Here is a 24493-nt window from a genome sequence, read left to right as displayed (position 1 = left end):
CTAAACACATACTCACACATACAGAAACACACACACACTCACTACTCTTACAGATACTAACAAATACTGTCGTCACAGTCACTGACACAAGCACACACTCACCCATAAAGCCACTCTCACAATTACTCACTCACACATAGTCACTTATATATTTTAACACTCACTTATACTGCCTTTCACATATGCAGGTACTCACCCATATACCACTGAGATATCCATTCACTCACCAACACAGCCACACGCACACTCACTCACCCATACAGTCACTCACAGATGTACTCATGAACCCATACACCCAGGGATTCACCCACTCAAATCCATGCAGGGAGTCACACATCCCCTTAGCCACCCACACAGACATTCAGGCACCCATACAGTTACTCAGGCAACTAATCAATAACCCATTTAGACACTCATGTACCTACTCACAAACCCATGCAGCCACTTACTCACCAACTGACAGACTGATACACACATTCATACAGATTAGTCACTCACCCATATATTCACTGAGGCACATTTAATCTCTCAGTTATACAATCACTCACACACCCACTAAATCATCCATACAGACACTCATACACCCACTCATTCTTCGAATATACCTTTACATATATATAAATATACATATACAAAAATGGCACTTATTTCATGCCAGACTCACACAAGTTGAATGTGGGGTTAACATTCTAGTCTATTGAAACAAACAAGGTAATCCCTTTTTTAATTTTTTTTTTGCACTCTACCACTTTAAAAAAGACTTTCTAGACTATGGGACTCTATGGTCCAGTTGAAGGCATTCGCCAAAACCCGTCGACCGTCCCTGCTGTTTTGCACCTGGTGTTTGAAGAAAATGAAATAAACACAAATTGAACTACCTTGCCGAGCTGTGGAATCCCTCTGTGCTGTGGATACTCTGGTGGGGGACGCTGCCGAGTTGCTTTGAAGATATTAGTGCAGTGGCTGATCTGCACACCGCAGGCACTCCATTCTTGAGGTGAAACAGTTTTCCTCCGTGAAGCCAGCCCTGCTCCGTGATACGGAACCTCTGAACTAACGCCTCTGTCACACGTTTTGAGCAGCGAAGAACGACCACCCAACGTCGCTGTGAAGGGAAATGCCGATGGCGATAGTGAGGAAGAGCTGCCTGGTGAGTACGGGGAGACCGTGGGAAGCCTTGCAGGATTCAAACTTCGCTGTGGAGACGGCGGGAGGGGCTAACGCATAGCTAACACGGTCTATACCGGAAAATCACAACAGGTATCAACCTCACGAGAGATGCAGCGAAAGCGGTTGAAAGTGAAACCGCTTAGCTCACAGTGTCCTGCGCCCGTAACAGGAAAGCAGTACAAATAACAAAGGAATTGCTTGTGGCATACAATGGAACAATACACACTCGAAAAAATTACGAGGTGTATATGAGGAACACAGCGCTACAAATTAATAAATATATAATGTTTATTTTTAATAACTGACACTTTACACCAGATGCTCAACAATGTTAAATAACCCCATGCAACTAAATTGAGTTAACGTCTGTCACATAATTGAACATCAAAATTGAGGAATTGCAACTGACGAACACAGAATCGATCAACAAACATGGCGGACAGAAACCTTAATCGAGCACAGAGAGCCAATGAGCTTTTGGATGACAACTCGGCTGTCATAGATCCATCTCGTCCCAATAGCGTGCACATAGATGGGAGGAGCAAAACGGTCCAAACCCTGGTTAAAGAACTACAACAGGCAAAGATAATGGAAATAAACAAGTGGTGGGAGAAAACTACGCTAGAAAAGTACACGAGATTAAAAGAGTACCGAGAAGTTTACGAATTCTGATCATGCCCACACTTAATGATCTAGACACGGACCTTATCAAACAATGGCAAATGGACACTAATGAATGCTCCCTCAGATTAATGAAAACATTAATCATACATGCTGAACGCAAACTGGCAGGCACTCTGGAAAGAATTAAAGCGATGGAGGAGGAGTTAGATAAACTTCCAAACAATGATGAGAAAAAAGGACTGATGGAGGCAATGGAGAATAAAATAACTAAGCATGAAATCGATGTAAAAAAAAGAAAAGCCAGTAAATTTAATCGTGATCGCATCGATTATGCTAATGGCCGCATTTATACATTCGCCAGGAAATATGATTCCTTAAGGAATAGAGTGGCAATGGACATGTGTATCAGTCACGACTCACTTGGGATGTATGATAGCTCAGATCTGAGCTCGGCAGATGAAGACACAGAGATTTCCAAACTGGATTTTTGTGGGGAGATGAGACTAGCTCAGATGGAAACGCGACAACGAGGTCGAACAAGAACAACAACATGGGGAAGGGGGAGGGGACAAAACCCACCCCAATCAGACGTGGCAAGAGAAGGAGCAAGGCCAAAAAGAGGAGAAGAAAAGAAAAAGCAAAAATAAAAAAGACATCACTCAATAAGAATCTGGTCATCAACCTCTCCAGTATGATCCTAAACTCAGATCACATCAGCCTGCTCAATAAAGGACTTACATTTTGCCCTAATACAACTTTGGATATCCCAAATGTACGCATTGACCTATACAAGTTCTGTCGCAAAGCCAAGCTAAAAAAATACTTTGAAGAAAAATTGACACCAGTAGGAGAGGTATTGGCCTCCAAAATTCAGGACATTTCCCCACTCAATCGTAAAGATCTGACAGCCTTAAAAACATTGTCTAACCTTGGATGTTCGAACCCTGACAGATGTATTAATTCTAGTTCCAGTATTGCAGACGATTTAAAATTCTGTCAAGAAGAAGGCATCAACACTCATTTAGGTGGTGAAAGTGGAATGAAGTCTCAGTCTAAATTTTGTCCACAGCTACCCCCTGGAAATAAGATCGACCTATTTCATGTAATTGTAGTAGATGAAATCAACCAACTTTCCGTGAGAAAATTGAGGAGGAACACTAAATCATCATGGAATCTCACACGGGGAGAACAGAAAGCATTGAAAGAACTAAGAGACAACCACAACATCATTATAAAGGCCGCCGATAAAGGCGGCAATATTGTCCTACAAAATCGTGAGCAATATATTGTTGAAGCCCACAGACAACTGATGAATCAGGATCACTATAAAAAATTAGACAAAAATCCGATGATACAATGGACCACGGAATATCATTCACAACTAGTGACCTGGAAGGAGAGAGGGCTAATCAACTTTGAGGAATTTATGTACCTCAAGGTTGATAATCCAGTCACACCCACAATTTACTTTCTTCCGAAAGTGCATAAGTCAACTGTAAACCCCCCAGGCAGGCCAATTGTCAGTACCATGGGTTCCTTTTTGGAAAGAACATCCCATTACATCGATGTGTTCCTGATTGAATATGTGATGAAATTGTCTTCATACCTAAAAGATACGACGGCCTTTTTTTATAAATTGAAATCTATCCATTGGAACGAACATCAGATCATGATCGCAATAGATGTGACCTCATTGTACACATCCATTTGTCATAAAGATGGTCTTGCAGCAGTGAGTACATTCTTGGAAACTAGATCATTGAGCTTTTTGGAACATTCACAAATGATCATAGACATGTTGGATTATTGTTTGACACACAATGTTTTTCTTTTCGATGAGGAGATATTTCTCCAGAGACAAGGCACAGCAATGGGGACTTCTTTTGCCCCGACATATGCCAATCTATTCATGGCAGTCTGGGAAGATGGTATTCTACAGAGCAGATACAGGCTCAATATCAAAGCGTGGATGAGGTACATAGACGATTTGTTTTTAGTGTGGGAAGGAGACAAATCGACATTGCAAGAATTCATCCAGAGCCTGAATAAGAATCATTTCAACTTATCCTTCACGTCCAATTGGAGTAAAAATCAAGTATCTACTTGGATGTCGAAGTATTCATACAGAAACAGCAGCTCTGTACTAGAATCCATAGGAAACCCACGGCAACGAACAGCATCCTCCATGCCAATAGCGGACATCCACAACATCTAAAATGGAGTATTCCATACGGCGAAATGCTTCGCATTAAGAGGAACTGTTCAGAAACCCATGTTATAGAGAGAAATATAGAAGACACAGGTGCTAGATTTCTGGCAAGAGATTATCCCCTGAAAGTCATAGAAAAATCAAAGAACAGGATAATGGAAAAACCTAGATCAGAATTACTGAAAAAACGAGATCATCTGGATGATGATGAAACAATTCGGATCATTCTGGATTTTAATGTTGACAACAAGTGTCTAAGGAAAATCATCAAAAAGAATTGGAACATACTTTTGCTTGATGACTCGTTAAAGAGAAATTTACCATTGACTCCTAAAATAACCTATAGGAAGATTTCCTCACTAGGTGACATCCTAACACAAATTCATTTTAACAGACCCGGAAAGGAAAAAGGAACCTGGTTGACAACGCCTGGATTTTGGAAATGTTCCAAATGCAAAGCGTGTGAACATGGAACTAATACACTCTCGTTTACATTGGCAAACGGAAAAAAGGAATGTATTATTGCACATATCACGTGTGAAACAAAATACGTGGTATATGTTTTAGAATGTCCTTGCAAACAATTGTATGTCGGGAGCACCATCAATAAATTAAAACTACGCATCCTGCAACACCTACGAGCAATAAAAAATAAAGATCTGGCATACCCAATGGCAAAGCATTTTTCCGAAAAACATCAAGGGAATGCGCAAGGGTTAGGCTATTTCGGAGCCAAAGTGATCAAACAAAATGAAAGAGGTGGTGATAAAACCCTGGAACTCAGAAGAGCAGAGTCCAAATTCATAATAGCTCTGGGAAGAGAAAAACCTTTTGGCCACAATTTGGATGCAGAATTACATGTTCACCTATAAACCCTATGGAAATCCTAGTCTTAAATTAATTTGCTCATGGAAAAATCAGGGAGAATGACAAGTATGAGTTTTGAAAAAATCATGGCTGTAAGAACAAGATTGAACATAGACTGAATTTGAAAAAATATACATTGAATAATTGGACTGTGACATATCCCAAGTCAATATATATAAAATATAAGTTTTTAAAGGTTATGAGGAATTTTGAAAATATCAAATTTGGAAAATGACAAAGTATTTTTTAATCCTGAAAATGCAATTTTGCACAACATATTTGCACTATGTGTTAGTTACTTTAACTTGTAGGATTTAAAAATACATCTTACACAAAAAATATACATATCCTATGAGGCCGCAACTGCTATTTTGCACAATATTTTTGCACTATGCGACAGTTATTGCAATTTGCACTTACGAATTTGAACCTGCTAATTTGCACAATATTACTCGCACTTAGCGCCTATTACTTTAATCTTTAGGTTTTAAAAACATGCCTCATGAGATCATAGCACCCTGTCTTGTTGATATGCAATTTGCACATTGCACAGGTCACTTTCTCATTTTATCCCACACCTTTAGGAACTTATCTGCTTGGGATAGTGCCACTTGAGGCCATGGTATCAAGTGTTAACTGTATTTTCTTAAATATAGATTCAGTCTAAAGCTCGATCCACAATCTAGTTACAGCTTCAACCCAGTAGTCTTCTCTTGTGTGAATGCATATACAAACATGAGTATGATTTGAATAATTCTCGAGTTCATCACGTTTTATGTCTATGTGTGAAAGTTTTCCAAATTCCTCTCATGCCGATATAAGGATGAGTACTTTACTGAAAATACCGCCAATATTGTTTGTATATTTATATTTAACAAAAAAAAGTAAAACTAAAAGAAAAATGGCACTTATTTCATGCCAGACTCACACAAGTTGAATGTGGGGTTAACATTCTAGTCTATTGAAACAAACAAGGTAATCCCTTTTTTTTTTTTGCACTCTACCACTTTAAAAAAGACTATGGGACTCTACGGTCCAGTTGGAGGCATTCGCCGAAACGCGTCGACCATCCCTGCTGTTTTGCACCTGGTGTTTGAAGAAAATGAAATAAACACAAAACAAACTACCTTGCCGTGCTGTGGAATCCCTCTGTGCTGTGGATACTCTGGTGGGGGACACTGCCGAGTTGCTTTGAAGATATATATATATATATTACCTACTGGCGGTCGCCAGTAGGTAGTTATAGTTAGGACCACGTTTCCATAGGAAATCCGCAACATTCTATTTTGAATAACTTTGGCGCCGGTCGACGAATCCTCGCGAATTTTTCAAAATAGGTGGGGCGCTACGCTCCGCTCCTTCCCTGAAAGTCTCGGGGGGATTCATCAAGCAGGGGCTGAGATAAAAGGGGGGTCCCAAAACGCGTTTTTCCCATGCATTTTTCCATAGGACCTTTAGACAGGGCTACAGCCCGAACGGCTGAACAGAATTACTAGAAATTTGGCAGAGAGGTAGTCCTCAGGTCAAGGAAGTGCCTTTTGTAGGTTTGGTGTAAATCTGTTCAGTAGATTCTGAGAAAATAGCCTTTAAATCAATATATATATCTGAGCCAGCTTACGGTGCGCTTACGGTACGCTTACCGTACGCGTACGGTGGCGTGCGCGAGCGCGATTCTGATTGGCTCTTAGATCTTAGTAAACATTCGAATCGGTCGAAACCAGGAAGCGGCGGCCGCCATTTCGTGTGTTTCACTCAGAAAAAAAAGAGTGATAACAAGAAAAGGGGGCAAGGAGGAGAGTTACAGACCCCCTAACATTTGTAAGGGGGTCAAAGAAGGACAGAAAAGTACAAAGAAAACATTTATTGATTTTTAAAAAAATCGCGGGGTACGCGTACGGTAAGCGTACGGTAAAAAAAAAAAAAAAAAGAAATGAAAATCAGATTTAAGTGTTTAGATATTAGGGGGCTCTAAAAAGAGCCGTTGTGTTTATGAAGTGATTTTTTAGTGGTACCTACAAGTAAGTACCGATGGAGAGTCTAAGGTTCAAGAGGAAGACTCTGTTCCCTTCATCATTGAAGTGCACACCATCTCCTCTATAAATGTCTTGCATGTCATAACGCAAGTTGTTGTGGTAAATGGAACCCATACCATAGTCACGGAGGAAAGCAGAAACAGATTTGTTGACGTGCTTTCTTGCTTTGTCAATCTGCGGACAGAAATGATTGGACCAGTTCCATTTTTGCCTTTGGCATATGTTAGAAAACACAAAGGCAGTTTTAGGGAAAAGTGAAAACAGTTGTGCAAAGGTGTCCTTCATTAGCATTTCCAGACCTACCCCAGTCAAAGTGCCTAGGTCATTGCCACCACAGTGCACTATTATGAGGTCAGGGTGTTGGATGTGCATGAAGGATTTCACCAATGGCATCAATTGGTGCCACTTTAACCCTCTCTGACCAATCCATTTAATGTCTACATTTGGCAAAGCAAGGTCTCTCACCATACCTGTTTTCTCTGCAAACTTTTCACTCCAGAAGACATAGCTGTGCCCTACAATCCACACTGTGAACATCTTCAAAGGAGAACTGGATGCACTCAGGAGGTGTAATTCAGTAGAATGGCAATATGAAAAGAAAGACAGTTTGGAAATGGAGGCATACATATTTTTTTCATAAAAAAAAGAACTGATTGGCTGTTTCATACCATTCTAGAATAAAAACTAGGCTGTATGTGTAAATTAATAGAAGCATGTTTTGTATTGGTACAGAAAAATGTGTTACCAAAGAACAGTACTATGGATTTGCTGTTAGGTTTGAAAAGTCAAGCACTCTTGCTCTGTGGAATTGAAACATTGTTTGGCGAACTTCTGACCTGACTCCACACAGCAGTGTTCCATGAGCTGTTGCTATGGTAGCAGGCAGAAGTCAAGTTGGGGGAAGGGTACTAGGCAGAAGTCAAGTTGGGGGAAGGGTACTTTTGGAAAAGGGTTGGTTTTCATCCAATAGAAATGTGTGATTACATTTGAAAAAAAGGGGCAAGCACTGAGATTTGAAACTAACATGTATATGTGTGGAAAAAGAGAGGGAAAGTTTGCCATTATCTGGTTCTGCTGAGAGGAGAGAGGTGTAAAGAACAGAGATCCTGGCTCTGATAATCTGCTGTTTGAGTGCCACATTTCTTTCACAACTAACAAATTTTAAAGGTGAGTTTAGAGTTTGAGAGGGGATGTATATGGTAAATTAAGAAATGAATAATAGAAATGCAATTCTTTTTGTTGAAGTTGTGTTTATTATTTTCTGTTTTGGGAGAAATTTAAATGTGAGGAACAAGTAAAATAATATGGACTATGTTTTCACAATAAATTAAGGTGTACTGGTATAATAAAAGAATAGTTTAAGGGTTTGAGGTTGGACTCAGTAATGCAAATACATTCAGCATCACTAAGGCTGGTTGCCCTTGCTGGAGTGTAGGCAGACACCCAGGTTACAAATGGTGCTGGTCTGAAAAACGCAGTTTGGACATGTGCTTTTTAAAAAATCTGAAAAGTGGATTCATAATGTGTCAGTCTGTAAAAGTGTTTATCACTTGCCAAAAAAAAGAGCAGTAAGTGTGCTTTCAAATTGGCAAAGAAATTTCGTTTTGTGACTAATGTGAAAACATGACTCTGTGTGCAAATAGGAATTACAGGCAGAGATTTATTGCGTATTGCTCTGGTGATTTCACAGTTGCATTAGATGGAAAGGGGGAGCCATTTTTTGGTGCAGAAGCTGACTCTTAGCACACAGCCAGCTACTTACCATGTGGAATCATGCACAGTATTCACAAGCGAGTGGGGTTTGAGGTTTCAGTCAGTAATGCAAATACATTCAGCATCACTAAGGCTGGTTGCCCTTGCTGGAGTGTAGGCAGACACCCAGGTTACAAATGGTGCTGGTCTGAAAAAGCAGTTTGGACATGTGCTTTTTAAAAAATCTGAAAAGTGGATTCATAATGTGTCAGTCTGTAAAAGTGTTTATCACTTGCCAAAAAAAAGAGCAGTAAGTGTGCTTTCAAATTGGCAAAGAAATTTCGTTTTGTGACTAATGTGAAAACATGACTCTGTGTGCAAATAGCAATTACAGGCAGAGATTTATTGCGTATTGCTCTGGTGATTTCACAGATGCATTAGATGGAAAGGGGGAGCCATTTTTTGGTGCAGAAGCTGACTCTTAGCACACAGGTAGCTGCTTACCATGTGGAATCATGCACAGTATTCACAAGCGAGTAGGGTTTGAGGTTTCAGTCAGTAATGCAAATACATTCAGCATCACTAAGGCTGGTTGCCCTTGCTGGAGTGTAGGCAGACACCCAGGTTACAAATGGTGCTGGTCTGAAAAAGCAGTTTGGACATGTGCTTTTTAAAAAATCTGAAAAGTGGATTCATAATGTGTCAGTCTGTAAAAGTGTTTATCACTTGCCAAAAAAAAGAGCAGTAAGTGTGCTTTCAAATTGGCAAAGAAATTTCGTTTTGTGACTAATGTGAAAACATGACTCTGTGTGCAAATAGGAATTACAGGCAGAGATTTATTGCGTATTGCTCTGGTGATTTCACAGTTGCATTAGATGGAAAGGGGGAGCCATTTTTTGGTGCAGAAGCTGACTCTTAGCACACAGGTAGCTGCTTACCATGTGGAATCATGCACAGTATTCACAAGCGAGTGGGGTTTGAGGTTTCAGTCAGTAATGCAAATACATTCAGCATCACTAAGGCTGGTTGCCCTTGCTGGAGTGTAGGCAGACACCCAGGTTACAAATGGTGCTGGTCTGAAAAAGCAGTTTGGACATGTGCTTTTTAAAAAATCTGAAAAGTGGATTCATAATGTGTCAGTCTGTAAAAGTGTTTATCACTTGCCAAAAAAAAGAGCAGTACGTGTGCTTTCAAACTGGCAAAGAAATTTCGTTTTGTGACTAATGTGAAAACATGACTCTGTGTGCAAATAGGAATTACAGGCAGAGATTTATTGCGTATTGCTCTGGTGATTTCACAGTTGCATTAGATGGAAAGGGGGAGCCATTTTTTGGCGCAGAAGCTGACTCTTAGCACACAGGTAGCTGCTTACCATGTGGAATCATGCACAGTATTCACAAGCGAGTGGGGTTTGAGGTTTCAGTCAGTAATGCAAATACATTCAGCATCACTAAGGCTGGTTGCCCTTGCTGGAGTGTAGGCAGACACCCAGGTCACAAATGGTGCTGGTCTGAAAAAGCAGTTTGGACATGTGCTTTTTAAAAAATCTGAAAAGTGGATTCATAATGTGTCAGTCTGTAAAAGTGTTTATCAGTTGCCAAAAAAAAGAGCAGTAAGTGTGCTTTCAAATTGGCAAAGAAATTTTGTTTTGTGACTAATGTGAAAACATGACTCTGTGTGCAAATAGGAATTACAGGCAGAGATTTATTGCGTATTGCTCTGGTGATTTCACAGTTGCATTAGATGGAAAGGGGGAGCCATTTTTTGGTGCAGAAGCTGACTCTTAGCACACAGCCAGCTACTTACCATGTGGAATCATGCACAGTATTCACAAGCGAGTGGGGTTTGAGGTTTCAGTCAGTAATGCAAATACATTCAGCATCACTAAGGCTGGTTGCCCTTGCTGGAGTGTAGGCAGACACCCAGGTTACAAATGGTGCTGGTCTGAAAAAGCAGCTTGGACATGTGCTTTTTAAAAAATCTGAAAAGTGGATTCATAATGTGTCAGTCTGTAAAAGTGTTTATCACTTGCCGAAAAAAAGAGCAGTAAGTGTGCTTTCAAATTGGCAAAGAAATTTCGTTTTGTGACTAATGTGAAAACATGACTCTGTGTGCAAAGAGGAATTATAGGCAGAGATTTATTGCGTATTGCTCTGGTGATTTCACAGTTGCATTAGATGGAAAGGGGGAGCCATTTTTTGGTGCAGAAGCAGACTCTTAGCACACACCCAGCTGCTTACTATGTGGAATCATGCACAGTATTCACAAGCGAGTGGGGTTTGAGGTTTCAGTCAGTAATGCAAATACATTCAGTATCACTAAGGCTGGTTGCCCTTGCTGGAGTGTAGGCAGTCACCCAGGTTACAAATGGTGATGGTCTGAAAAAGCAGTTTGGACATGTGCTTTTTAAAAAATCTGAAAAGTGGATTCATAATGTGTCAGTCTGTAAAAGTGTTTATCACTTGCCAAAAAAAGAGCAGTAAGTGTGCTTTCAAATTGGCAAAGAAATTTCGTTTTGTGACTAATGTGAAAACATGACTCTGTGTGCAAATAGGAATTACAGGCAGAGATTTATTGCGTATTGCTCTGGTGATTTCACAGTTGCATTAGATGGAAAGGGGGAGCCACTTTTTGGTGCAGAAGCAGACTCTTAGCACACAGCCAGCTACTTACCATGTGGAATCAGGCACAGTATTCACAAGCGAGCGGGGTTTGAGGTTTCAGTCAGTAATGCAAACACATTCAGCATCACTAAGGCTGGTTGCCCTTGCTGGAGTGTAGGCAGACACCCAGGTTACAAATGGTGCTGGTCTGAAAAAGCAGCTTGGACATGTGCTTTTTAAAAAATCTGAAAAGTGGATTCATAATGTGTCAGTCTGTAAAAGTGTTTATCACTTGCCAAAAAAAAGAGCAGTAAGTGTGCTTTCAAATTGGCAAAGAAATTTCGTTTTGTGACTAATGTGAAAACATGACTCTGTGTGCAAATAGGAATTACAGGCAGAGATTTATTGCGTATTGCTCTGGTGATTTCACAGTTGCATTAGAAGGAAAGGGGGAGCCTTTTTTTGGTGCAGAAGCTGACTCTTAGCACACAGCCAGCTACTTACCATGTGGAATCATGCACAGTATTCACAAGCGAGTGGGGTTTGAGGTTTCAGTCAGTAATGCAAATACATTCGCCATCACTAAGGCTGGTTGCCCTTGCTGGAGTGTAGGCAGACACCCAGGTCACAAATGGTGCTGGTCTGAAAAAGCAGTTTGGACATGTGCTTTTTAAAAAATCTGAAAAGTGGATTCATAATGTGTCAGTCTGTAAAAGTGTTTATCACTTGCCAAAAAAAAGAGCAGTAAGTGTGCTTTCAAATTGGCAAAGAAATTTTGTTTTGTGACTAATGTGAAAACATGACTCTGTGTGCAAATAGGAATTACAGGCAGAGATTTATTGCGTATTGCTCTGGTGATTTCACAGTTGCATTAGATGGAAAGGGGGAGCCATTTTTTGGTGCAGAAGCTGACTCTTAGCACACAGCCAGCTACTTACCATGTGGAATCATGCACAGTATTCACAAGCGAGTGGGGTTTGAGGTTTCAGTCAGGAATGCAAATACATTCAGCATCACTAAGGCTGGTTGCCCTTGCTGGAGTGTAGGCAGACACCCAGGTTACAAATGGTGCTGGTCTGAAAAAGCAGCTTGGACATGTGCTTTTTAAAAAATCTGAAAAGTGGATTCATAATGTGTCAGTCTGTAAAAGTGTTTATCACTTGCCGAAAAAAAGAGCAGTAAGTGTGCTTTCAAATTGGCAAAGAAATTTCGTTTTGTGACTAATGTGAAAACATGACTCTGTGTGCAAAGAGGAATTATAGGCAGAGATTTATTGCGTATTGCTCTGGTGATTTCACAGTTGCATTAGATGGAAAGGGGGAGCCATTTTTTGGTGCAGAAGCAGACTCTTAGCACACACCCAGCTGCTTACTATGTGGAATCATGCACAGTATTCACAAGCGAGTGGGGTTTGAGGTTTCAGTCAGTAATGCAAATACATTCAGTATCACTAAGGCTGGTTGCCCTTGCTGGAGTGTAGGCAGTCACCCAGGTTACAAATGGTGATGGTCTGAAAAAGCAGTTTGGACATGTGCTTTTTAAAAAATCTGAAAAGTGGATTCATAATGTGTCAGTCTGTAAAAGTGTTTATCACTTGCCAAAAAAAGAGCAGTAAGTGTGCTTTCAAATTGGCAAAGAAATTTCGTTTTGTGACTAATGTGAAAACATGACTCTGTGTGCAAATAGGAATTACAGGCAGAGATTTATTGCGTATTGCTCTGGTGATTTCACAGTTGCATTAGATGGAAAGGGGGAGCCACTTTTTGGTGCAGAAGCAGACTCTTAGCACACAGCCAGCTACTTACCATGTGGAATCAGGCACAGTATTCACAAGCGAGCGGGGTTTGAGGTTTCAGTCAGTAATGCAAACACATTCAGCATCACTAAGGCTGGTTGCCCTTGCTGGAGTGTAGGCAGACACCCAGGTTACAAATGGTGCTGGTCTGAAAAAGCAGCTTGCACATGTGCTTTTTAAAAAATCTGAAAAGTGGATTCATAATGTGTCAGTCTGTAAAAGTGTTTATCACTTGCCAAAAAAAAGAGCAGTAAGTGTGCTTTCAAATTGGCAAAGAAATTTCGTTTTGTGACTAATGTGAAAACATGACTCTGTGTGCAAATAGGAATTACAGGCAGAGATTTATTGCGTATTGCTCTGGTGATTTCACAGTTGCATTAGAAGGAAAGGGGGAGCCTTTTTTTGGTGCAGAAGCTGACTCTTAGCACACAGCCAGCTACTTACCATGTGGAATCATGCACAGTATTCACAAGCGAGTGGGGTTTGAGGTTTCAGTCAGTAATGCAAATACATTCAGCATCACTAAGGCTGGTTGCCCTTGCTGGAGTGTAGGCAGTCACCCAGGTTACAAATGGTGCTGGTCTGAAAAAAGCAGTTTGGACATGTGCTTTTTAAAAAATCTGAAAAGTGGATTCATAATGTGTCAGTCTGTAAAAGTGATTATCACTTGCCAAAAAAAAGAGCAGTAAGTGTGCTTTCAAATTGGCAAAGAAATTTCGTTTTGTGCCTAATGTGAAAACATGACTCTGTGTGCAAATAGGAATTACAGGCAGAGATTTATTGCGTATTGCTCTGGTGATTTCACAGTTGCATTAGAAGGAAAGGGGGAGCCATTTTTTGGTGCAGAAGCAGACTCTTAGCACACACCCAGCTGCTTACCATGTGGAATCATGCACAGTATTCACAAGCGAGTGGGGTTTGAGGTTTCAGTCAGTAATGCAAATACATTCAGCATCACTAAGGCTGGTTGCCCTTGCTGGAGTGTAGGCAGTCACCCAGGTTACAAATGGTGATGGTCTGAAAAAGCAGTTTGGACATGTGCTTTTTAAAAAATCTGAAAAGTGGATTCATAATGTGTCAGTCTGTAAAAGTGTTTATCACTTGCCCAAAAAAAGAGCAGTAAGTGTGCTTTCAAATTGGCAAAGAAATTTCGTTTTGTGACTAATGTGAAAACAAATGTAGTAATATATTTAAATAAAATAAAGAAATTTTTTTTTAGTTTTTTTCAGGTATTGCTGAAGAGCAGTGAACAAAATTTAAGATGCCTTCAAAATCCAGAGTAAAAAAAGACCACAAAAAAAACCAATATTTGAAGACAACTGGAGGACCTAAGTTAGTTGAAGATGCTCATGTTGGGAAGAAGAAAAAATCTTCTGGTAAGCAAACAAAAGATTTTCTAAGGAACATATTCAAAAAAAGGAAAAATGTACAAAATGTCTGTACTGGAAAGAATGATTTCAATCGAAAAGGACAGGAAAAAATTGAGAATTTAGTTAATGCTAATATACCTTCTGCAACTAAAAAGATAAACTTAAACAGAAAAACAGCGTTTAAAGAGATACGTAGAAAAATGTTTCAGAGAAGAGTTATGTCCAATTTGATAAAGGATGTGAAGAAATATAAGCAAAAGGCAAAGTTTTATAAGAGAAAAAAAGAAATTGAAGCCATTGCAGCAAAGGCATTAGAATTAAAAAGGAAACTATTCATTTTAATTTTGAATAGGATGCGTACATTAGACAAAATGGTTAATGTACTGAAATCACATAGCAAAAGGAAAAGAGTAGTGAACAGAACAAACTTTTGTAAAGTGTTTTTAGGAAAATGGATGCATAGTTCAAGTAGTGAACCTTTTTTTAATGAAGAGAGTTATTTTCAAAGTAATAGTTTGCTGCATGCAGTTGACACCAGAGGTCGTGCTTATGAAGTGAAAAATGGTTGCATAATGGAGAAGGAGATAATGGTTCCAAGAGATGAGGTACAAGTGATGGCGGATGAGGCTATGGGGAGACGTCCTAAAGCCCCAGTGTACACTTGGAATTGTAGTAGTATTTGCACTGTGCGTCAGGAATCTATTGATAAATTTCGTGAGTTTCTAAGAGAATATAGCAAAAAAAGTGTGAAACAGAAGATTAAGGTGCTTCAAAGTCTAGATCCATGCAGAGTGAGAGAGAATACTGGTTTGCAGGGTCATTCTCTGGCTTGTCTATCTAGAAAAGTGTGTAATAGTGTTTTCCATCATTTTAGGATGCTGGCTGTTCATCATACTGAAATGAGAAAGTTTGTGAGACGGTTGTATTTTGCTAAAAGTCCAGCAATAAAGTTAGATGAATTGAATAGGGCTCTGTTCCGTGGAACGGTATCAGATGTAGAGAAGGTTGTTGATGAAATTCAGTTTTGTTACTTTGGTCCTGAACAAAACAGTGCAGAGAAGGACACAGTAAATGAGGAAGAAGTGGAAGAAAATGTAGAACCCTCTGTAAGTAAGACATTTAATGATCACATAACAAAAATTGCAATAATCTCTAATGAAAGACCAAATATTACTTGTATTTGTTGCCGCAGAACTCATTATAGAAAACAAACCAGGTATGTTGATCTCTACAAAAAGAGTGAAAATGAAGATAATTATAAGTGGAAGGATTTTGCCACATATATATTTCTTGAAAATTGTTTTGAATTGGGTGAAGTTCAGCGTATTTGTAAATACTGTTACAACAAGTTAGAGGAAAATAGAATGCCGACCAGAGCTGTACATAATAATTTAGAATTGGATGCTATTCCTGCTGAACTTTCTGAATTAAATACATATGAGTCTATACTCATTCAATGTGTTCATCCGTTCCAGACCATAGTACGTATGGAGCCCAAAACTGGTAAATTACCTCCTTCAGATTTACTGAGAGGTTTAAAAGGTAGAGTGGTGTATTTGCCCTTGGATTTGAAAAAAAATATGGAAACTATTGATGCGGATACTTTGGAAACTGAACCATTAATTATTCTGGTTAATGGTGTACCTACAAAGAATAAGAAGATTTGGCAGGAGCTGGTAGATGTACGGAAAGTACAAAGAGCAAATTTGTATTTGAAAAGGAATAACAAATGGTATGAATCAATTTATATAGAAGAAGAAGAAGAAGAAGATTTACAAGAAGACACAGAAACACCAACTGGACAAATTGAAAAAGTGGACAAGTCAAAGGAAGAAGAAATTTATGAACATTTTAGCATACATCCTCTTCATTCAAAAGAAGTTATGGGAGACAATATTGATCTATTTCAGATGAAGAAAGCAAAAGGAACTCCCGTGAGTGTATGGGAGGAGAGCTTGGAAGCTCGATGTTTTCCCCAGCTGTTTCCTAAAGGAAAAGGAGGACGATACGATGAACGTCCGGAACAGATTCCAGCTTCTGAGTATCGGACTACAAGACTATATGCTGAAGATCCCAGATTTCGACAAAGTATTCCTTATTTGTTCCATCTTTTATTTGAAAGCGACTTGTCTGCACTGTCTTATGCAGTAAATCACATTTTAAAAAGTGGAGTACATTTACAAAATGTGTCTGCTAAGGATTTTATGGAGAAAGTGCAGCACCGAGATGATCATTTGGAAACACAACTGATCAATCTGATGGCTTGTCATCGTGGGACAAATGAATATTGGTACCGACGCCATTGTGAATTAAAATGCATGTTACGGAATTTAGGAACTCCAACATGGTTCCTTACCCTAAGCTGTGCCGAGTACGCTTGGGATGATTTACTGGATTTTCTACGAGAGGCAAATTCAAACATTAAAAACATCGAATACAAGACAGCAGGAGAACTGTGCTCATTGGATCCGGTTAATGTTTGCAGATATTTCAATCATAGATTTGAGGCTATGATGTCCTTCATCTGCAAAAAAAAAAATCCACCTCTAGGAGAAGTAGTGGATTTCTTTTGGAGAAAAGAGTACCAGGCAAGAGGTGCTCCTCATATTCATATGCTGTTGTGGATCAAGGATGCCCCAAAGTTTGGAACAGATACTGATGAAGCAGTGTTATCTTACATTGAAGAATATGCAACATGTGCTATACCAAAAAGCACAGACGAGAAAAAGTTAAAGGAGCAAGTTTTACGTTTCCAAAGTCATCGGTGTGGAAAATACTGTCGACGGAAATACAAGAGCAAAGATAAATACTACACTAAATGTCGATTTGGATTTCCTAGACCTGTTCTTTCAAATGGAAGAGTTAACAGTTTTATGTCATCTGTGAGACATACTATCACAAGAAAATCACCTAAGAATACCTACAACCTTAAAAGAAAAGAAGAATCAAAAAATATAAATGACTACAACCCAGTGATTTTATCCATGTGGAACGCTAACATGGATATACAGTATGTAGCTGACAATTCCATTGCTGTTGCTCGATATGTAACGTCTTACATTACGAAATCAGAAAAAACAGAATTGAAGGAAATGTGGGAAGAGATTTCTCACGAGAAAACTGTCAGTAAGAAGCTGTACAGTTTCAGTTTAAGATGTTATCGCATCGAGAAATTGGATCCTACGAATGTTCAGATAGGTTATCTTCTGCAAGTCTCTACTCGAAATCAAGAAGAATAATTTGGGCAAGTTTAGGCCTTGCAGCAATGAGAAATCGGGTACTGAAATCTGTTGGAGAAATTGAATATTTGGCCGAGAATGACCCAGAAAGTACAGATATTTTGAAATCAAACATGTTGGACACATATTACCCAAAGAGAAGTCATCATCTGGAGAACATGTGTCTCTATGAAGTGCTGCAGAACTACATTTATTCACGGAAAGCCGCAGAAGACATCAACAATGGAAAATATAAAGTCATTGGTGAGGAAGGATGTTTGGTGAAGCAAACAAAAGGAAGTTTGATAAATCACCGGAAGCTGAGTTGCGACACTACTGACAAAAAGGAATTTTACTACTTGGCTCTTTTACAGCTGTTTAAACCATGGCGTACAGAGGATGAACTACTGGGAGAATTTCAAAGCTATGAAGATTCTTTTAATGCTTGCAAAGACAGCATACAATGCAATACATTCACAACTTATCTGCAAATGTTAAATGAAGAATTTGAACAGGAAACTACAATTGCAGCAGAAATAGCTAGAGACAGTTCTCAGGACAGCCAAAGTTCAGGAACACTCAGTCAAGATCCCCTAGGACAACCAATCGTTGAAAATGAAGCATCAATAGCCATGAATGAAGTGGAAACGGCTATGAATCAAGCTCAAGGAGAATTTATAGACTTACAACATTTGGAAAGACAACTGAACGAAGAGCAGCAACAAATTTATGAAGAGATCAGAAACAAAATTGATCACGGATTTCTACATGAAAAAAAAGAGTGCTCCTGCACATCATTTCATCCAATCAGGATGTATGTAAGCGGACAAGCTGGAACTGGAAAAAGTTTCCTAATAAAAGTCATCAGAAGCTACCAACAGCAAAAAACGGATTCTACTTTGTCTTGTGTGGTTACTGCTCCAACTGGGTTAGCAGCATATAACATAAAAGGAATCACTTTACATCGTTTGCTAATGTTACCAGTGGAGCATGAGAACAAAATACAATACAACAAGCTAACTGGAGAAGCATGCTTGGAAGTTTCAAGAGTATTGAAGAAGATGCAAGTTCTCATTATTGATGAGGTGAGCATGGTATCGAACTTAATGCTTGCCTTTGTGCATTTAAGAATGCAGCAAATTCTGAAGTCAGACTATGACGTGTTATTTGGAGGAAAACACGTCATAGTTTTTGGAGATCTTTTGCAACTTACTCCAGTTAAAGGACAACCAGTGTTTAATACTGTGACACATGAAGATACGAAGAAGTCATTGGGAAGCATCGGTAATACAAATATTTGGTCCTTCTTTGAGTACAAGGAACATACAACTAATATGAGGCAAGCAAACGATGAAGAATATGGAAGTATTCTGAAAGATATCAGGATTGGACTACTCACAGAAGCTGGCAAAAAAGCATTACAGACTCGGCTGCTACATAATTTATTTCCAAAGGAAGAAATAGTTGCAGAGAAGATATACAAGAACATTGCAGAAAACAAAAGTGTCATCTGCTTAATGCCAACTCTACGTGAATGCTCAATATTCAATGAGGAGCTTTTGAAATTGGAAAAGGAAGATATCAGGAAATTGGAAGCAGTGGAAAAATTGAGGATGGAAGAATTACTGTCACATTAACAGGCACACTGAAAAATAAATTGGATTCACTAGAGAAGAAGATTTCCAAAACAGCTGGATTAGAAAAAAATCTATATGTTTGCATGAACTGTAGAGTATTTTTAAGGAGAAATTTGGATGTTGAAAAAGGTTTAGTTAATGGAGCTATGGGAAGAGTTGTGGGTTTTATTAATTATCAGAAAAAAGATGGAATTGAATGTTTAAAAATAAAATTTGATCAGATAGAAGAAGTTAAAGACATTTGTCGTTGTACAGTTCGTTTCATGCTTGTGAAAGACTTATATGTACGTAGGAAGCAGTTTCCGTTTTCGCTAGCATATGCTGTAACTATTCACAAGTCTCAAGGATTGACTGTAGATTGTGCATTTGTGAACATTGGTTCAACTGTGTTCAAAGAAGGTATGGCATATGTTGCTTTGTCACGAGTGAAAACATTATCAGGTTTATTCATGATAGACTTTGATGATTCAAAAGTTAGTGCTGATACAAATTGTGTAAAGGAGTATAATAGATTAAGAAGAAGCTATGCTCCTCATTTAGGTCAGTATCCTGTGTTGGAGAAACGTGTAGTTTCTCGTAAAAGGAGAAATGAGAATATCTGTAATGAAGATGTAGAGAGGAGGAAAAAAAAGAGGAGTGATGTAATTGCAAGCAAAAAGAATAAGGAAAATGAAGAACAGGTTGTAGGATGTTATTTTGAAAATAGCTCTGGTGTCAACTGCTACGCTAATGTAGTGCTGAATGTTGCATTTTATCTGGAAAGTTTGCAAGAGCAGATAATAGTAAATCAGGGAAAAAGATTCTGTTCTGTGCTGAGTCTCCTTTTTGAAAATCTGAGTAATGATAAAACTCAAATAGAAAGTGCTACTGAAATTAGAAAAGTTTTAGATGTATGTTCAGGACGAACACAGTTTTCTCAAAATGTACAGCAAGACGCACAGGAATTCTTGATTTATTTTCTTCAGGTACTGGAAGAAGAAGGGGTTAACATTGAAAATTTATTTGGTCTCTCTTATAAATGGGAACATAGTTGTGAAAACTGTTATAATATATGTGGCTCTAATGTTGATTCTGAAAGGTTTATTTATTTAACATTGCCAGAGAGTAAAACAGTCACTTTTGCTAAATTAGTTAAAGATGCTAATCATAGCATGCAATGCGGTGAGTGTAAATCTGACATGTTTTCAACATTAATTTTAAAGGAAAACAGACAGTATGTAATTTTAATGATGCAACGATGTAGAGCTGATGGTTCAAAATTGGATACTTTAATAAAGAAGTTTACAGGACAGCAATTATCAATTTCAGGAAAAACTTTTGTAACAGTTGCAATAATTTTCCATGATGGACCTACTGTAACTTCTGGTCATTACACAGTTTATCTTAAATGTGAAAAAGGCTGGACACTGTGTAATGATTCCCAATTGATTTTTAAGCAACGTTTGCCTTTTGATTTAGCAAATTCCTATCTAATCTTCCTGAAACCTAAATTTTAGAGAGATTTGACAACATCTGGACAAAACAATTTTACCATTTTATTGGATTACCATTTGGAATTTACAAATAAAAAGATTTAACAAATTATCATTTGGCCTAATGGAAAGGTAACCAATTGTAATGTGGAATTTTTCCATTTTTTAAGGAAACTTTGGAAAACCAAAAATTTAGAAAAAATCGGTAACATCTGCACAATTTAAATTTTGGAATGTTATTGGATTGCCATTGGAAATTTTTTCAAAAAAGATTTTTAAAATTACTATTTGGCCATGCGGAAAAGTAAACAATTCTATTGTGGACTTATTTAATTATTAATTAATCTTTCGGAAACCAAAATGTTACAGAGAATCGGTGACATCTGTACAATTTAAACTTTTGTTTTTTATTGGATTACCATTGGAAATTAAACAAAAAAAGAATTTTAAAATTACTATTTGGCCTAAAGGGAATGGAACCAGATGTATTGTGGAGTTATTTGACATATATTATTGTGATTATACTTCTGAAACAAAAATATCAGACGGTATTTTAAAGAAATAAGTATTGATATTAGATGATATTTTTTAAGAATATTATGCATTTCTATAAAGTTATGTTTATGCAAAAAGAGATTGTGGGCTTTTTTAAAAACAATCTTTGAGATTGTTAATTTTTTTTTTGCCTGTTGTTAAATGATGAATGCAATTGCTTTCACAATTTATAGTGAAATGCAATATTTTCTGAAAACAGCAAAAAAAAGGCAAAAATATTTTTTGAAAATGTGTACTGTATTATTAAATGTTTTATTAAATATTACTACTTTTTTCTTTTTTTTCAGATTGAGATAGAACATTTTCGAAAACTAGAACCATTTTTAAAGCAATTAAAAAAAAATTAAATGAATAAATCTTTTTTTGAGTGGGTATGGTAAGTCAATAATGTCATGTTCCCTTTTTTCCACTTCTCTACAATCACATTTGCAGTTTTTAATTGTAGTCTCTCAAGGACCTTGTAATGTGATAATTGATTTTTTGTGTTTTTTAAAACAAAAAACAAAAATTACGCGTACCGTACGGTAAAAATAAAAATAAAAAAAAAGTTTTTAAAAAAATATATAAAAAATAGATGAAAGGTAAGGTTGGCTCTTAAAAGAGCCGTTGTGTTCATGCAGGGACAGAGGAAAGAAATATTGGGAATATTAGACGGTACGACAAGTGTGCTGATCTATTTTAATGTTCACTAGGGAAATACTGGTCTCCCTATAAGTAATTAGATCGTGACAATTGGCGCACCGTACTTCAACCCTCGCAAACTGAGGGTTAATTTCCAGAGGACCAGAAAAAGGAGATGCTCCCCCCACAGATGAAGGGCTCACCTGACCTGCAGAAGAAGGACTCGGCTCTGCAGATGATGGTCCAGGCTGAGCTGCTGTGGATGTGCTTGGTTGATTTACTGAAGGGTTACCTTCAGTAAGTCGAGCATGTGTCCTTCTGTGTACATCCTTAAGGTGTCTCATCATGGTGTGATTCCCAAAGGAATACTTCCTGTCAGGATTACCTCTTGAAAGTACACGCTTACACAGCTTGCAAGTCACTAAGGGTGCATTTACCTTTTGCTGGCCTTCTGGAAAAGTAAAATACTCCCATACGTAAGAGGTCTTTTGTTTCCTCGCTCTCTGCCTCAAGGTAGTGCTGCTAGCCTCACTCTCAGAAGAGCTCTGCTGTTCTGCCATCGTATCACAAAGACAACCCAGCTCCTTCTCCTAAGGGATCACAAGCAGAAATGAGGGGAATGGGTGTGGTGTAGGAGAGTTCTAGAACTGAAAGTAGTTTCAACCAATCAAAAGTTGTGTTTCATGATCACATGACCTACCGTACGCTTACGGTACGCTTACGGCAAAAGTACGCATGCGCATAAAAAAGACACGCGCTCGCGCGCATGCGCATAACAGTCACTCCCCGACACTTCCGCGTAACGTGCGCGTGTAGCGTACACGCGTACACGCCCCACGCGGAGTACGCGCGGCTACGCAAATTCCGTAACTATACGCAAACAGCGTAGATAAATTACGGACATTGCGTAAACCGTACGCTTACCGTAAGCTTACGGTACGCGTACTAAAAAAAAATTAAAAAAAAGGAAAAAATGTATTGCTAATAAATTTTACCTGTTTATTTTATAAAAAATGTTAAAAAAAACATATTGTAGAATTTTAAAAATTTAACCATAGTCTTTAAAAAAGGATAGAAAATTAAAATAAAAATATGTAAAAAAAAAGAAGAAAAAAAAAAAAATTAGCATTTAAAAAACCTTGCAAATTCACTGAAAAAACCATGGGTTTCACACACGTTATAGTTAGGAATTAGCATTTAAAAAACCTTGCAAATTCACTGAAAAAACCATGGGTTTCACACACGTTATAGTTAGGAATTAGCATTTAAAAAACCTTAGAAATTCAATGAAAAAACCAAAGGTTTCACACATGTTATAGTTAGCTGGACATTTCACTCGTAAAAAACCAATGAAATTCCCCCGTTATAGTTAGTTCAGCTAACTATAACTCGCGCGCCCGCAATGCACTACTGATGATGTCACATATTACATCACTCATGACATGGTCAGTGACATCACTCATGACATCACTGATGACATCTCAAATGACATCACTGATGACATCATCCAGTGAATGTGTGTTTTTCTGAAAATTAAATATGTTTTATATATGTATATCTCAAGGTCGATGGAAGAATAAATGAGTATATAAGTGTCTAAATTGATAACTATAACTCGCACGCCCGCAATCCACTGCTCATGACGTCACTCATGACATGGTCAGTGGCATCACTCATGACATCACTGATGACATCATCCTTGTGATAGAGTGGCGGTCGCGCGAGTTATAGTTATCTGAACTAACTATAACGGGGGAATTTCATTGGTTTTTTACGAGTGAAATATCCACCTAACTCTAACATGTGTGAAACCTATGGTTTTTTTAAGTGAATATATATATATATATATATTCTTAAACTTACCAGAATCACTCAGTCACTGGATGATGTTGTCAGTGATGTCATTTGAAATGTTATCAGTGATGTCATTGACCATGTCATAAGTGATGTAATATGTGATGTCATATCACATATTAGCTCAGCTAATTATAACAGTTAATTTTCTCTGTTTTTGAGCATGTGAAATGTCAGCCAAACTATAGCATCCCTGTAATCTTTGTTTTTTTCTATGAATTTCTAAGGATTTTTAAAATGCAAATTCCTAACTATAATGCCCCTGAAACCTGTGCTTTTTTTCAGTGAAAATATATATATATATATATATTATCTACTGGCGGTCGCCAGTAGATAGTTATAGTTAGGACCGAGTTTCCATAGGAAATCTCAAAATTCTATTTTGAATAACTTTGGCGCCGATTGACGAATCTTCGTGAAATTTTCAAAACTAATGGGGCGCTCCGCTCCGCTCCTACCTTGAAAGTCTCGGGGTGATTCGTCAAGCGGGGGCCGAGAAAAAAGGGGGGTCCCAAAACACGTTTTCCCCATGGATTTTTCCATAGGGACTTTAGTCGCAGCTACAGCCCGAACGGCTGAACAGAATTACGTGAAATTTGGCAGAGAGGTAGCCATAAGGTCCGTTTGGTGCCTTTTGCAGGTTTGGTGTAAATCTGTTCAGTATTTTATGAGAAAATAGCATTTAAATCAATATATATATATCTGTACGCGCGCAGCGTGCGCGCAGAGTGCGCGCACTCAGCCGTCCGCGAGCGCACTTCTGATTGGTTGTT

This window comes from Triturus cristatus, chromosome 12 (assembly GCF_964204655.1).
Source record: "Triturus cristatus chromosome 12, aTriCri1.1, whole genome shotgun sequence".
Taxonomy (NCBI): domain Eukaryota; kingdom Metazoa; phylum Chordata; class Amphibia; order Caudata; family Salamandridae; genus Triturus; species Triturus cristatus.
The sequence above is the reverse complement of the archived record's forward strand: the minus strand, read 5'-3'. Positions refer to the sequence as shown.